We start from the raw sequence: 12,510 nt of genomic DNA, 5'->3' as shown, positions 1-12,510 counted from the left end.
TACTGCCAATTGTATTAGTATGAACGACCAGCCAAGATGGTAGCAACGCCGAGAGCTGGGCTCGAACCCAGCATCTCCTGCGTTGGTGGCGAGCGCTTTGCCCACTGCGCCACCTAGCCGCTCAAGTGCTTGAATAGATTGATGCATTTTCTCAAATGCATTAATCAAAACATTAAAGGCTTGCAATTGCTCATTCACTTTTCCCACATCCATGTCATCAAGTCCGTCATCAAGTCCGTCAAACAGCACATCCAACTCATTCTTGCGCCCAGTCAACACACCCAGCTTCACCCTGCGAGAGCCAATCAATTTAACCAGCTCTCTCTCAGCCTTTGTGGCCTTTTTCTCCTCATCAGACATTTTAATCCCAGTTACAATATCACAATAACGTGTGACAGTGATGCAATTCAACAATCCACAGATTCAGATTCCTCGTAATTCACATCCACAATCCACGTGTAAAGACGCTTCAATTTATGCTTGAATGAAACACAATCCATGCGCTCCGGTTAACCAAATGCATCCACAGCGGAGAATATGAAACGGATCAGATAGCCTCGGATCCAAGTTTCATTCATTTAAAATATCCCCGCGGGATTCACATATGCAATCAGTGTTGCGCAATGCATTAATGTACTCTACCGTGTAGGCTTGTAGAATTGGGGTTGTTGGAATCTTGCAGCACTTTCTTTTCTGACAGTGGAACTGCTTCTGCGCTCTCCTCCGCTGGCTTTTCTGTCTTTGGCCGGTATTAGTTAACCAACATTTCATTTTAGATGCTTTTTCTTAAAATGTTTGCTAGCTAGCAACATGCACATTTGCAATGCTCCGTTATTAAAATAACCACAGTGTGTCGCGCACGCCGTAGCTATGATGTGCATTATTTAGGACAAAGTAAATCCATAGGCTGAATATGATTTTATTATCAGCATTTTTAGCTCTTTTACATTTCAAAAGCATTTATTTTACCAGTTTAATGTATTTTAATTGTTTTTAATTATAGGCCTATTTTACACATTCTATGAAATCAATACATTCTGGAAATCATCTCGCGTCCCCCCCCCCGCGGCTGCTTGTGACCCCTCTAGAAAAACTAAGCACAAAAACATTATTCAGAATTGTATAATGGGATCTCTGAGGAAGGGAGCTGCCATTTCTTTCCGAGGGAGTGTCAAGCTTATCCAGATAACTTCAGTTAGCCTGCGCTGGAGCAGGTTCAAGTTTATGGATGTGTTGCTATAGTGATTTAGCCAAACTTGCTTCGTGGAACCGAAAAGCCTGACTTATGTCAAGTTGTCCTGAAAATTATCCGGCTAACTCAGGAACGGGGCCCTGTTTAGGTCTCCTGATGTGATCTGTTTAGGTCTCCTGATGTGATCTGTTTAGGTCTCCTGATGTGATCTGTTTTGGTCTCCTGATGTGATCTGTTTAGGTCTCCTGATGTGATCTGTTTAGGTCTCCTGATGTGATCTGTTTAGGTCTCCTGATGTGATCTGTTTAGGTCTCCTGATGTGATCTGTTTAGGTCTCCTGATGTGATCTGTTTAGGTCTCCTGATGTGATCTGTTTAGGTCTCCTGATGTGATCTGTTTAGGTCTCCTGATGTGATCTGTTTAGGTCTCCTGATGTGATTTGTTTAGGTCTCCTGATGTGATCTGTTTAGGTCTCCTGATGTGATTTGTTTAGGTCTCCTGATGTGATCTGTTTAGGTCTCCTGATGTGATCTGTTTAGGTCTCCTGATGTGATCTGTTTAGGTCTCCTGATGTGATCTGTTTAGGTCTCCTGATGTGATCTGTTTAGGTCTCCTGATGTGATCTGTTTAGGTCTCCTGATGTGATTTGTTTAGGTCTCCTGATGTGATCTGTTTAGGTCTCCTGATGTGATTTGTTTAAGTCTCCTGATGTGATCTGTTTAGGTCTCCTGATGTGATCTGTTTAGGTCTCCTGATGTGATCTGTTTAGATCTCCTGATGCGTGAGGTTCTTGTAAATCCTTTTGATGAACTAAGGCTGCAGACTACAGCTCCCTGTCAATGCGACACAGGTGCGTTGGTTATCTCTGGCATGTGATGTGGCTCCTGCTCTTCTAAATACAAGTCTCACCACTTGTGTCAACTTGGCTCTAAGCAGCATATTTAGAAAAGCAGAAGTGCTCTCACGTACCATGTAACAGTGCACCTGTGTTGTATTGACAAGTCGCTATAGTCACCAGCTGTACTTCAGAGGCGAGTGAGAATAAAAGTGAATAAAATAAATCACATTTATTTTCAAGAATCGGCACCAACCGTGTGGGTAAATTCATAAGCTCACGCACCAGGAGACCTAAACAGATTGTCTACGTTCTACGTTGCAAGGTGCCTTCAATCTCTGGACCTAAAGGTTTCCAAAATGGACTTATTCCTTGACAATGAACTGACCATAAACAGGAACGTCTACCGGCTAACGTTATATATCTTTTATATCTTGTCTCAAATTCCAATCACTTTTCCCACCTGTAAAATAAATATCTTTAGTGCTTACGTCAGTATGTCCCAGTGAGTGGCATTCAAATTCCAACCAATAATATAACACCTTTTTGATATGTCCCCCCTCCCAAACTAGTGAATAAAGTAGCCGTGTCACCCCGACAGCAAAGGGCCTGTTTTGGGGAAGTGTGGCTGAGCTGAAGAGATACAGCTATGTGGCCATTTCCAAACGTATAGCATCAACACAGGGGAAATCTGCATTAATGAATGTGAATAGGGCTGACCAGGGCTGATTTTTTTTTAATTTTTTTTGGGGATTTGAAGCTTCGGGGCCGAGATTCGATTTTAATTCGAAGCTTCTAAATAAATAAAAGATTAAAATAATAATAATAATAATAATAATAATCGAAATTGATTTTCATATTCGAATCCCATGCCCATCGAACGAAGCTTCGAAGTATTTAAGACAGCCCTATATGTTTAAATGCTTTAATGCAGCAGACAACAAACAAACATGTTTCAGCCCTCTGACCTTCGTCAGTGTTTACACTGGCTAGGTGGAAAATACACACATATGAGAGAGAGACAATCATAGTCATCATAGTCTCTCTGTTCAGCCTGATCTTGCTTAAAATATGTAAATAAAGTACTTAATTGACCACAGGGAAAAGGTATATAATGTACGTTATGTCAATAAGTAATATATTTACGTTTTGTATAATATATTTACATTTCGTATCAGCTAAAGTAAAAAAAAATATATATTTGGAGTCAAACTAACAATGCTTTGGGTGGGGGGTCGAGTGCACTCACCATTAGACCAAGCCACCCATCCTGATACAAACACAGCAATACTATGATTATGGTTTGGTTTAACGTTAACATAGAAAGTTAGCATTTTCAGTGAGATGAGGTTGCTCAAGACTACGAGACACACTTTTCTGATGATGTGCGGTTACCGACGGTAGTGTGATAGTAAAGGGTTAACCTTCTGTAGTGTGACAGTGAAAGGGTTAACCTGCTGTTGTGTGGCAGTGAAAGGGTTAACCTTTGTATTGTCGCAGTGAAAGGGTTAACCGTTTGGTAGTGCAGCAGTGAAAGGGTTAAGAGTGTAGTGTGAAATAGTGGCCTGTCCCTTTGTTACTTTCAAAAGCAATGGTTATAACAAATTACATTTAAATGATTGTATGCCCTTCTTTCTAGACTCCATTGCCTTACAGCTGTTTATCTGTGAAGAGGAGGTTCCCCCTGAGCAGCAGGAGAGGAGCCCCAGTCTGGTCCAGGAGGAGCCAGAGCGCCTCCAGATTAAAGAGGAACAGGAGGAACTCTGGATCAGTCAGGAGGGAGAGGAGCTTCCTGTTTCTGTGAAGAGTGAACATGATGAAGAGAAACCTCAGTCCTCACAGCTCAGCCAAACCCAGGACACAGAGCCCCTCCAGATTAAAGAGGAACAGGAGGAACTGTGTCAAGATCTAGAGGAGGCTGATGGCTCCAAGATTACCTTACAACCTATGAAATGTGAAAATGAAGGTGAGAACACTCTGTCCTCACAACTCAGCCAAAACCGGGACCCAGAGCAGATTAAAGATGAACTAGATCAAGGGCTGGAAGAAGCTGATCTCTCCAAGATCACAGTAGACCCAGTGAAATGTGAAGATGGTCAAGAGAACGCTCTGCCCTTCCAGCCTCTTCAAACCCAAAGGGAGAAAAACAGAGAAGCATACTCTTTACCCAGCACCTCAACTGAACACATGAAAACAGAACCTGAAGGAGAGGACTGTGGAGTAGCGGAACTAGCCATTAACTTAGATCCAGCTGGTGATTTAGAACCAACTAGAGATAGCCAGCCTCTCTCTTCAGACTGTTCTCTAACTGAGACTGATGACAGTGATGATGACAGTTCTGGAGCTGAGACTGATGACAGAGATGAATGGAAGGAGAGTGGAGGTCCAGGTTTGATGGCAGTAAAACAAAAGAAGACACAGACAATACAAACGTTGTCTAACAGGCCTGGGTTCAGCAAGAAGAGAGATCTGAAGATACCCATAAAAAATCATACCGGAGTGAAACCAATTGGTTGTTCAGTTTGTGAGAAAGGGTTCCGTACGAAGGGACATCTGAAGAGACACATGAGAACTCATACTGGAGAGATACCATTTAGTTGTTCAGTTTGTGAGAAAGGGTTCAGTCAGCAAACAAATCTGAAGAGACACATGATAACTCATACTGGAGAGAAACCATTTAGTAGTTCAGTTGGTGGGAAAGGGTTCATGCATAAAGAAAGTCTGATGATAACAAGTATGAAGATACACACAAGAGGTCATACTGGTGAGAAACCATTTAGTTGTACAGTTTGTGGGAAAGGGATCAGTCAGCAATCAAATCTGAATAAACACATGAGAACTCATACTGGAGAGAAACCATTTAGTTGTTCAGTTTGTGGGAAAGGGTTCAGTTATACAGAAAGTCTGAAGATACACATGAGAACTCACACTGGAGAGAAACCATTTAGCTGTTCAGTTTGTGGGAAAGGGTTCAGGCATAAAGAAAGTCTGAAGACACACATGAGAACTCACACTGGAGAGAAATCATTTAGTTGTTCAGTTTGTGAGAAAGGGTTCAGTACGAAGGGACATCTGAAGAGACACATGATAACTCATACTGGAGAGAAACCATTTAGTTGTTCAGTTTGTGGGAGAGGGTTTAGTCAGCAAACTAATTTGAAGAAACACATGATAATTCATAATGGAGAGAAACCATTTAGCTGTTCAGTTTGTGGGAAATATGAAGAAACACACTAGAACTCATACAGGAAAGAAACCATTTAGTTCCGTTTAAGCTGAGAGTAGACTGGAAAAGAATAAAGAGAACAGGTCCCCAAACACAGTTTGCAGTATATTAAATAGAAACCCCATGTACTTTTTTAGAAGAAGAACACACACACATGAGAGATGGGCGACACACAGGAACACTCACACACACATGCACTGATGAAATGTCTCTCTGCACTTTTCCCATCCCGTCGTCCTTCCCCCCCCCCCCCCAAGGGCAGCCGGGAGCAGACATGGGCCGCGCCCGGGGACCAATCCAAGTGCTCCTGTCCCTCTTTGTCAGGGACGCAACAGCGTTAGCGATCTCTTCTGCATATTTTTCCTTTGTGTTTATCTTATCTAGAGGGGAAACCCTTGCGAGCACGGGGAGAACATGCAAACTCCACACAGAAAGGCCCGGGAGATACCCCACCTGGGTACCTGGCAACGCGGACACCTGGTCCCCAAGCGGGAATCGAACCCAGGACCTTCTAGCTGTGAGGCGACAGTGTTAAACCACTAACCACCGTGCTGCCCAAAAATTCTGTTCCCATACTAAGTAGTATACCCAATAGGAACCCCATGTACTTATACTAAGTTTTATACCCAATAGGAACCCCATGTATTTATACTAAGCAATATACACAATAGGAACCCCATGTACTTATATTAAGTTGTATACTCAATAACCCCATGTACTTATACTATACTCAATATGAACCCTATGTACTTATACTAAGTAGTATACCCAATAGGAACCCTTAGGACTTATTTTAGTTTTGTGACTGATTTCCGTTTATCTTCATTCATATCAAACACAAATATTCTGTACCTCTTTTTGATTTAGTCAATAAAATATATTTTATATGCTTGTTTTGACTCTTTCATTATGAGTGTTATAATTTCAAATGCTGTGTAGCCATTAGGACATGATATTTGACTTAAGTTAAAAGTAGAATACTCTACAGAAAATAGATGCTAAATGAAATAAAAAGCTCTAGACATTAATGTTGAGTTTTTCAAATGTATTATTTTGGCACAAACCCGGTGCCATTTTTAGCTCCATTGTATTGCCGTGACAGCGGACATCTCTACTGCAGATATGTCGTGCCCTAGTGGGCTTCACTCATAAGTAGTTCAAGGTATCAGTCAGAAGACTGAGGTGTGACAGCAACAGTGTATTCCTTCAATAACTGGTGGCGCCAGAGAGCATCTGACAAAACCTCAGAGCCTGTTTCACCACAGAACTGGTGGGTCACGTGCTTGAAGCTCTGATCCCTAGGAAGACTTCAGTGTTCAATGTTGAGGGACGGACACATCACATTGGTCCTGGACATCAATTTAAAAACAGAAATTGACTTTCATAATGTTATTACTGTATATATTATATGTATCAAATGTTGTAGAATGTGGCTGCAATATTATCATTCATTGATAATTGTTCCACGGTAACAATTAGGGATGACGTTTTTATATTCATTTATTCTCATTTACATTATTGAATTGAAATATTTTCACTAATCTAATTTGATTTAATATAAAGATTTAGTTTTTGTTCATATTACCGATGGTATGGCTATATTATTAATTTGTGAGAAATCTCTTAATGTTGTGGGTTTAACCTATTAACCCCTCCCCCTCTCCCTGTAATATAAGGAACAGTGAAGTGATGTGAACTTTAAAATATTTCTTTATGTCAGTAAGAGTTTAGAGACGTAACCTAGGCAGGAAAAGAAAATAATGGTGTCTCATTCTCCGTTGCTACTTTACTGTTTGTTGGACTACCATTCCCACACATAGAGATGAATGTTGGTTTAGTGCCTCTACACTAGGGCTGGACGGTATGGTATAAAACATTTTATCACGGTATAATTTGAAGCATAGACGGTAACGGTATATATCACGGTATATATTAATTTATCTTAAAATGTCTATATAAATGCTTCTGAAGGGGTTAAAACACTGGTATGGCAGCTATTACTGTACTCTTGTATTACTAGGACATATTTCACATAGTACAGAGGTATTTTAAGAACATTTATTGTGCAAAACTGCCATAGAAAAATGCAAAACCATTTCTCAAGTTATTTCCATCTCTGAAAACTTTTTTCATGAAATACAATCAAATCAAGCGGCACAAAGTGAAAATAAAAACTACAGCAGGACAGGAGGTTTCTTTCCATCAAACAACTCAAAACACAATACAACTCCAACATTGACAATCTGCGCATGTGTATGGGGAGTAGGTGCTGGAAAAGGGACTTGATCTCGGCCGATTTAGTTCTGATCGATTAGGAATGGGTCACGCCGTGTTCAGGAGATTCAGGCACATAAAAGTCTATTGGATCATGTCTCCAGCACCCCCACAGCCGTATCTGCAACCACTTACATCACGGCTCTCATCCACATTCATTCATTTGCTCCCCCGGCAATCTCCTCCCCGATTTAAATGTAACGCGGAAGTGTAGTGGTCTATAGGGAGGGCCTCGGGACACAGGTCAGAACAAGAAGAAACGAAGAAGAAGAGACAACCTCCTACAAGACTCAATGATGAAGGCGAAATAGAGACATTCTATTGCATTACAAAGGAACGTTAGAATATAGGATTTGGACTTAGCTTGTGAAAGAATCTTTGTAACCAACAATTTAAGGAAGACTGGATCCGCCTAAATTTATAGAGTATATAACTGTTTGAGAGTGAATAGATGCAAAGAAATTCTGTGGAATGATCATGTTGGACCTACAAAAGGCCTTTGATACGGTTGACCATAGTGTCCTTTTATTTAAATTGAAGGTGATTGGGTTTAGTAGGTCAGCCTTGAACTGGGTCATCTCATAGCTATCAGGCAGGTCTCAGATGGTAGATGTTAACAGGACTTACTCCTCAGCCAAGGAGATCACCTGCGGGGTGCCTCAGGGGACTGTCCTGGGGCCTCTCTTCTTTCTCATTTACATAAATGATATGAAGAATGCCTGTTCATCAGACCTCTTTCTTTATGCGGATGACTCAGCCATTCTGGTCTCCCATAAGGACTTGACAGTAGTGGAGAGGACCCTTAGTGAGGAGCTATTAAATGTGCGGACATGGCTGTTAGATAATAAACTGCCTCTTCATCTAGGGAAAACAGAGGCCATCCTGTTCGGATAGAAGAAACGGCTTGGTAAGGAAATTGAGATGAAGGTAAGAGTAGGTGAGAAGCAAATACCAACCTAGGATGCTGTAGTATATATCTGGGCTGTAGTATATCTAGACAAACATCTTACAGGGGAGGCCATGGCTAAAAAAGCCCACACTAAAATCTGCCAGAAAACTAAATGCCAAGCTAGGAAAGGGGAACTACTAGACAAGGCAACACTCAAAATGCTAGCGGGTGCATTCGTTCAAAGTAATTTTGTCTATGCTGCCACCTCCTGGTTTAGTGGCGCTCCACAGGTCATAAAAAATAAACTTCAGACAGCTCAAAATAAATTATTGAGGGTAGTCCTTAAAGGGGACATGCATTGCTATTCCTAGCACTATTTGGACAACTTTACACAATTCCTGTGAGTCTATGGAAGACATCTGTAAGGTTTATTTTAAAAAAAATCATTGTTTTATATTTCTAATGGAGTAGTCAAAAGCATAATTTTCCAGCCTCAGGAATTCAGCCTGTTATAAGCGATTTCAGTGACAGTCATCCACACAGAGAGAGAGAGAGAGAAAGAAAGAACTGTGTAAACACAGCTGCGTGTGTGAGATACGCAGGTCCCCTTCTATTTCTCTCTCTCCCTCTCCCGTTTGAGGAAGTCTTCCACTGTGCGCTACTACAGCTATAGACGGGGCGTTAGTTATGCTCCCGAATCGAGAGAGATAGAGAGAGAGAGACAGACCAAGAGACGACAGCGCGACACGCGTGTGTGTGTATGTGTGCTCTGTCGCGAGGGTCCATCTGTTTCTCCCTCTCTCTCGCTCGCTCTCTGTCAAACCCTGTTTGGTGCGTTACAACCACAGAGCCAATCGGATCACTATCCGCTCCATCCTCGCCACGTGGCGTCACGATGCGAGTCAAATCAGAATGACCTAATCGAGCAGGAAATGGTCGGACCTGAATGACGGCAATCCGCCAATATGGTATTTAGAGACACAGACACATTGATACTAACTCCTATTACTATAATACAATGCTAGACACTGAAAAAATACATTTATAATGCATGTCCCCTTTAAGTTACCTCCACGCACTCACCTAGGGTCAACTTTCTTTAGGCAACTAAACTGGCTTCCGGTCAATAAAAGGGTAATTCACACCAAATTAGGTCTTACACACAAGATAGTTCAAAATAAGGGTCCTAAATATCTGTCCAATTACTTCAATCGCTTCCGTGACAATCATTCATATTCCACTAGAAGGAGCAGTACAGATTTTATACTTCCAAAATTCAACACAGTAATGGGCATGAATACCTTTTAAAATTCTGCAGCATTGGAGTGGAACAAGCTTCCAGTGGCCCTGAAAAGCATTGAAGAGGGGGGAAGCTTTAGACGTGCCACAAAGAAATGGCTAGCCAGTGTAATGTAGAGTAGCCACGTCTAGGAAGGAGAGGGTATCTGTCTATAGTCTCTTGATAGTATAATTATGTAGGAGTGAAATACAGGTTAATGTTTTATGGCGATGCTATATGTTTTATGTTGTCTGTCCATGTCCAAAATCAGGGACCATGATGGAAATAAGTGCTTGCACTTTCTCATGTTGTCTTTTACTCCACAATAAAAATCAACCAATCAATCGGTTATTCAATTTGGATTTGTGGATATGAAATCTTGCTAAAAGAATGATCAGATTAAATTGATTGTATTGCCATTACATGTATTGAAACCAAACCAAATTCTCTAGGCATAAAGTGAACTCAGTGTACCACAGGAGTATTATCAACTGGATTTAGAACCAGTAACACAGGTCCTTGTTTTGTTGCATCTTTTAAAGGAACACTCCAACATTTTGGGAAATTAGCTTATCGTCTTCTCCAGAGAGAGACAAGAAGATAGATACCAGTTTCCTCTCTGGCTGCACGTTAGCCTAGCTTAGCACAATGAATGGAAGCGGACAGTGCCGGTTAGCCTTCGAGAGAGGTGTTAGTTGGACAATGCCTAGGCTAACCGCCACTGTTCGCTTCCATTCATTGTGCTAAGCTAGGGTCTCCTCATTCATAGGACTACACACACTTATGACAGCTTCCTTTATTTCTGTCTAATTCATCCAGTTTCCGTCGGGATGCGCTGAGATATTTATGAACTCATAATTTCACTAATAACGTGAATGGTAGGTGCATGAAAAGTTCATAGGCGCGAGCATAGTCCAATAGGCGAAGCCAGTAATCATATAACTAGGATTAGAACCTTTGATATACAGGCAAGGCCAGATTAAGACTTCAGAGGCCCCTGGGCCAGATTCTTGTGGAGGCCCCCCCACACACACGTGCACGCACGCACAGTGGCGTTTTTATATATATTTAAATATATAGAATACTGTAATTCCTCTAATAGTAACCCCGGCTTGTATTTGTTTCAACTGTAGTGGATACCAGGCTTGTATTAGGAGGAGGAACCAGCTCATTCGTGTTGGTGTTGGGGCTGGGCTGTGGAGATGCGGCGGGCGTATACGAACAGGTGGCACTGGCGTCAGCCACTGGTGGTGGTGGGCCGGCTGAAGTTGAACTAGAGGCTGCCGCTTCCTCTTCTCTGTCGCTAGCATCAATAATAATAACAACGTTAGCATTGTCGTCCTTTCTGCCCGCGGCGCCTGGCTCAGCCTCTTTAACGTTGCTGCTACTAGTGCTAGCCAGGGGGCTATCCTCCTCCTTACCTGACGGGGTGAAAAAAGTAGCGATAGTTGGTATGCTTTGCCAAAGTAACACACTCTTTCTGTCCCTTTCCTGTTTAGACTTTAACTTAGCAGCTCCGCTTTCCCACCGTTTTACTTTTTTATCCATGTTTTTTGAGTGTCACAGTCTCAATTGATCATACAGTACTACTCGAGACGAGTCTTAGCCTACTTGATCAACTTGCAAGTGCAATTCTCGCGATCAGTGGTCACCTGACCTGACCTGACAGTGACCCCTGGACCTGGACGTCAGTGTCACGTAGACTCAACGTCTCTCACCCCTCATTATCAAACAATTTGCAATGCAAAAAATTTAATTAAAATAGATAGAGAAGAGATGAGATGATACTAGTATAGATGCTGTGAAAGTAAACGCTGTATGAGGATCTGATTATATATATTTTTTTTTCGTATCTCTTTTATTTTTTTTACTAGTGTGTAGTGTGGAGTCGCGTTATTTCTAAACCTAGCCGCATTTCTGGCAAGACGCTCTCTGATTGGCCGACGCCTGTTTCTACACTGGTTAAGCTTGGCACTCTTTCGAAGTTGGTTAAGGTTAGAGTTTGTCTTAGAGCGTGGCGATAGAACGCCAGGTAGTTTGCAGGCTGTTTGACGAGGAAATGGGCAAAGACACAGCTCGTCACGCGATTGGGCAAACATGTCAGTGGCCAATCAGAGAGCGTCAGTCAGTGCCAATCAGAGAGCGTCTGCCAGAAATGCGGCTAGGTTTAGAAATAATGCCCCCTAGGGCCCTAGTCACTAGGGGGAGCTCGATGATATCCGCTATCAGCACCGACGGGTCCATGCTGTCTGTCATGAATAATGATCCCAATCTGCCTTATTCGTGTCGGGGCTGTGTCTATTCTTTTACCAACGGATTTCCATTTCCGCGTTCGCGTTCTGCGATCTGATTGGCCACTGACGTTTCTTAGGCGACTCTTTTGAAGTTGGTTAAGGTTAGAGTATGGAATCAGGGCTGGTGTTCTATCGCCCTGCTCTAAGACAAACTCTAACCTTAACCAACTTCGAAAGAGTGCCAAGCTTAACCAGTGAAAGAAAGAGGCGTCACACGATTGGCGCTACCAGAAACGTCAGTGGCCAATCAGAGCGCAGAACGCGAACGCGGAACTGGAAATCCGTTGGTAAAAGTATTCAGGCGTCGGGGCTGGGATGTGGAGATGCAAGTTTTGACTTTTTATTGCTGTTTTTACCTCAAACGGAAAACCTCAAACTCTTATGAAGAGGAGAAAAAATACTCAAGATTAGCCACTTGCAGACGGCAGGGTGTGACGTACTGTATATTTTAGTTGATGAAATATTTTTGTTGACTAAAATATTTTAGTTGATGAAATATGTTTTCATTCAGTGTCACAGTA

This window comes from Notolepis coatsorum, assembly GCF_963971535.1.
Source record: "Notolepis coatsorum genome assembly, chromosome: 9".
Taxonomy (NCBI): Eukaryota; Metazoa; Chordata; class Actinopteri; order Aulopiformes; family Paralepididae; genus Notolepis; species Notolepis coatsorum.
This window is presented reverse-complemented; position numbering follows the sequence as displayed.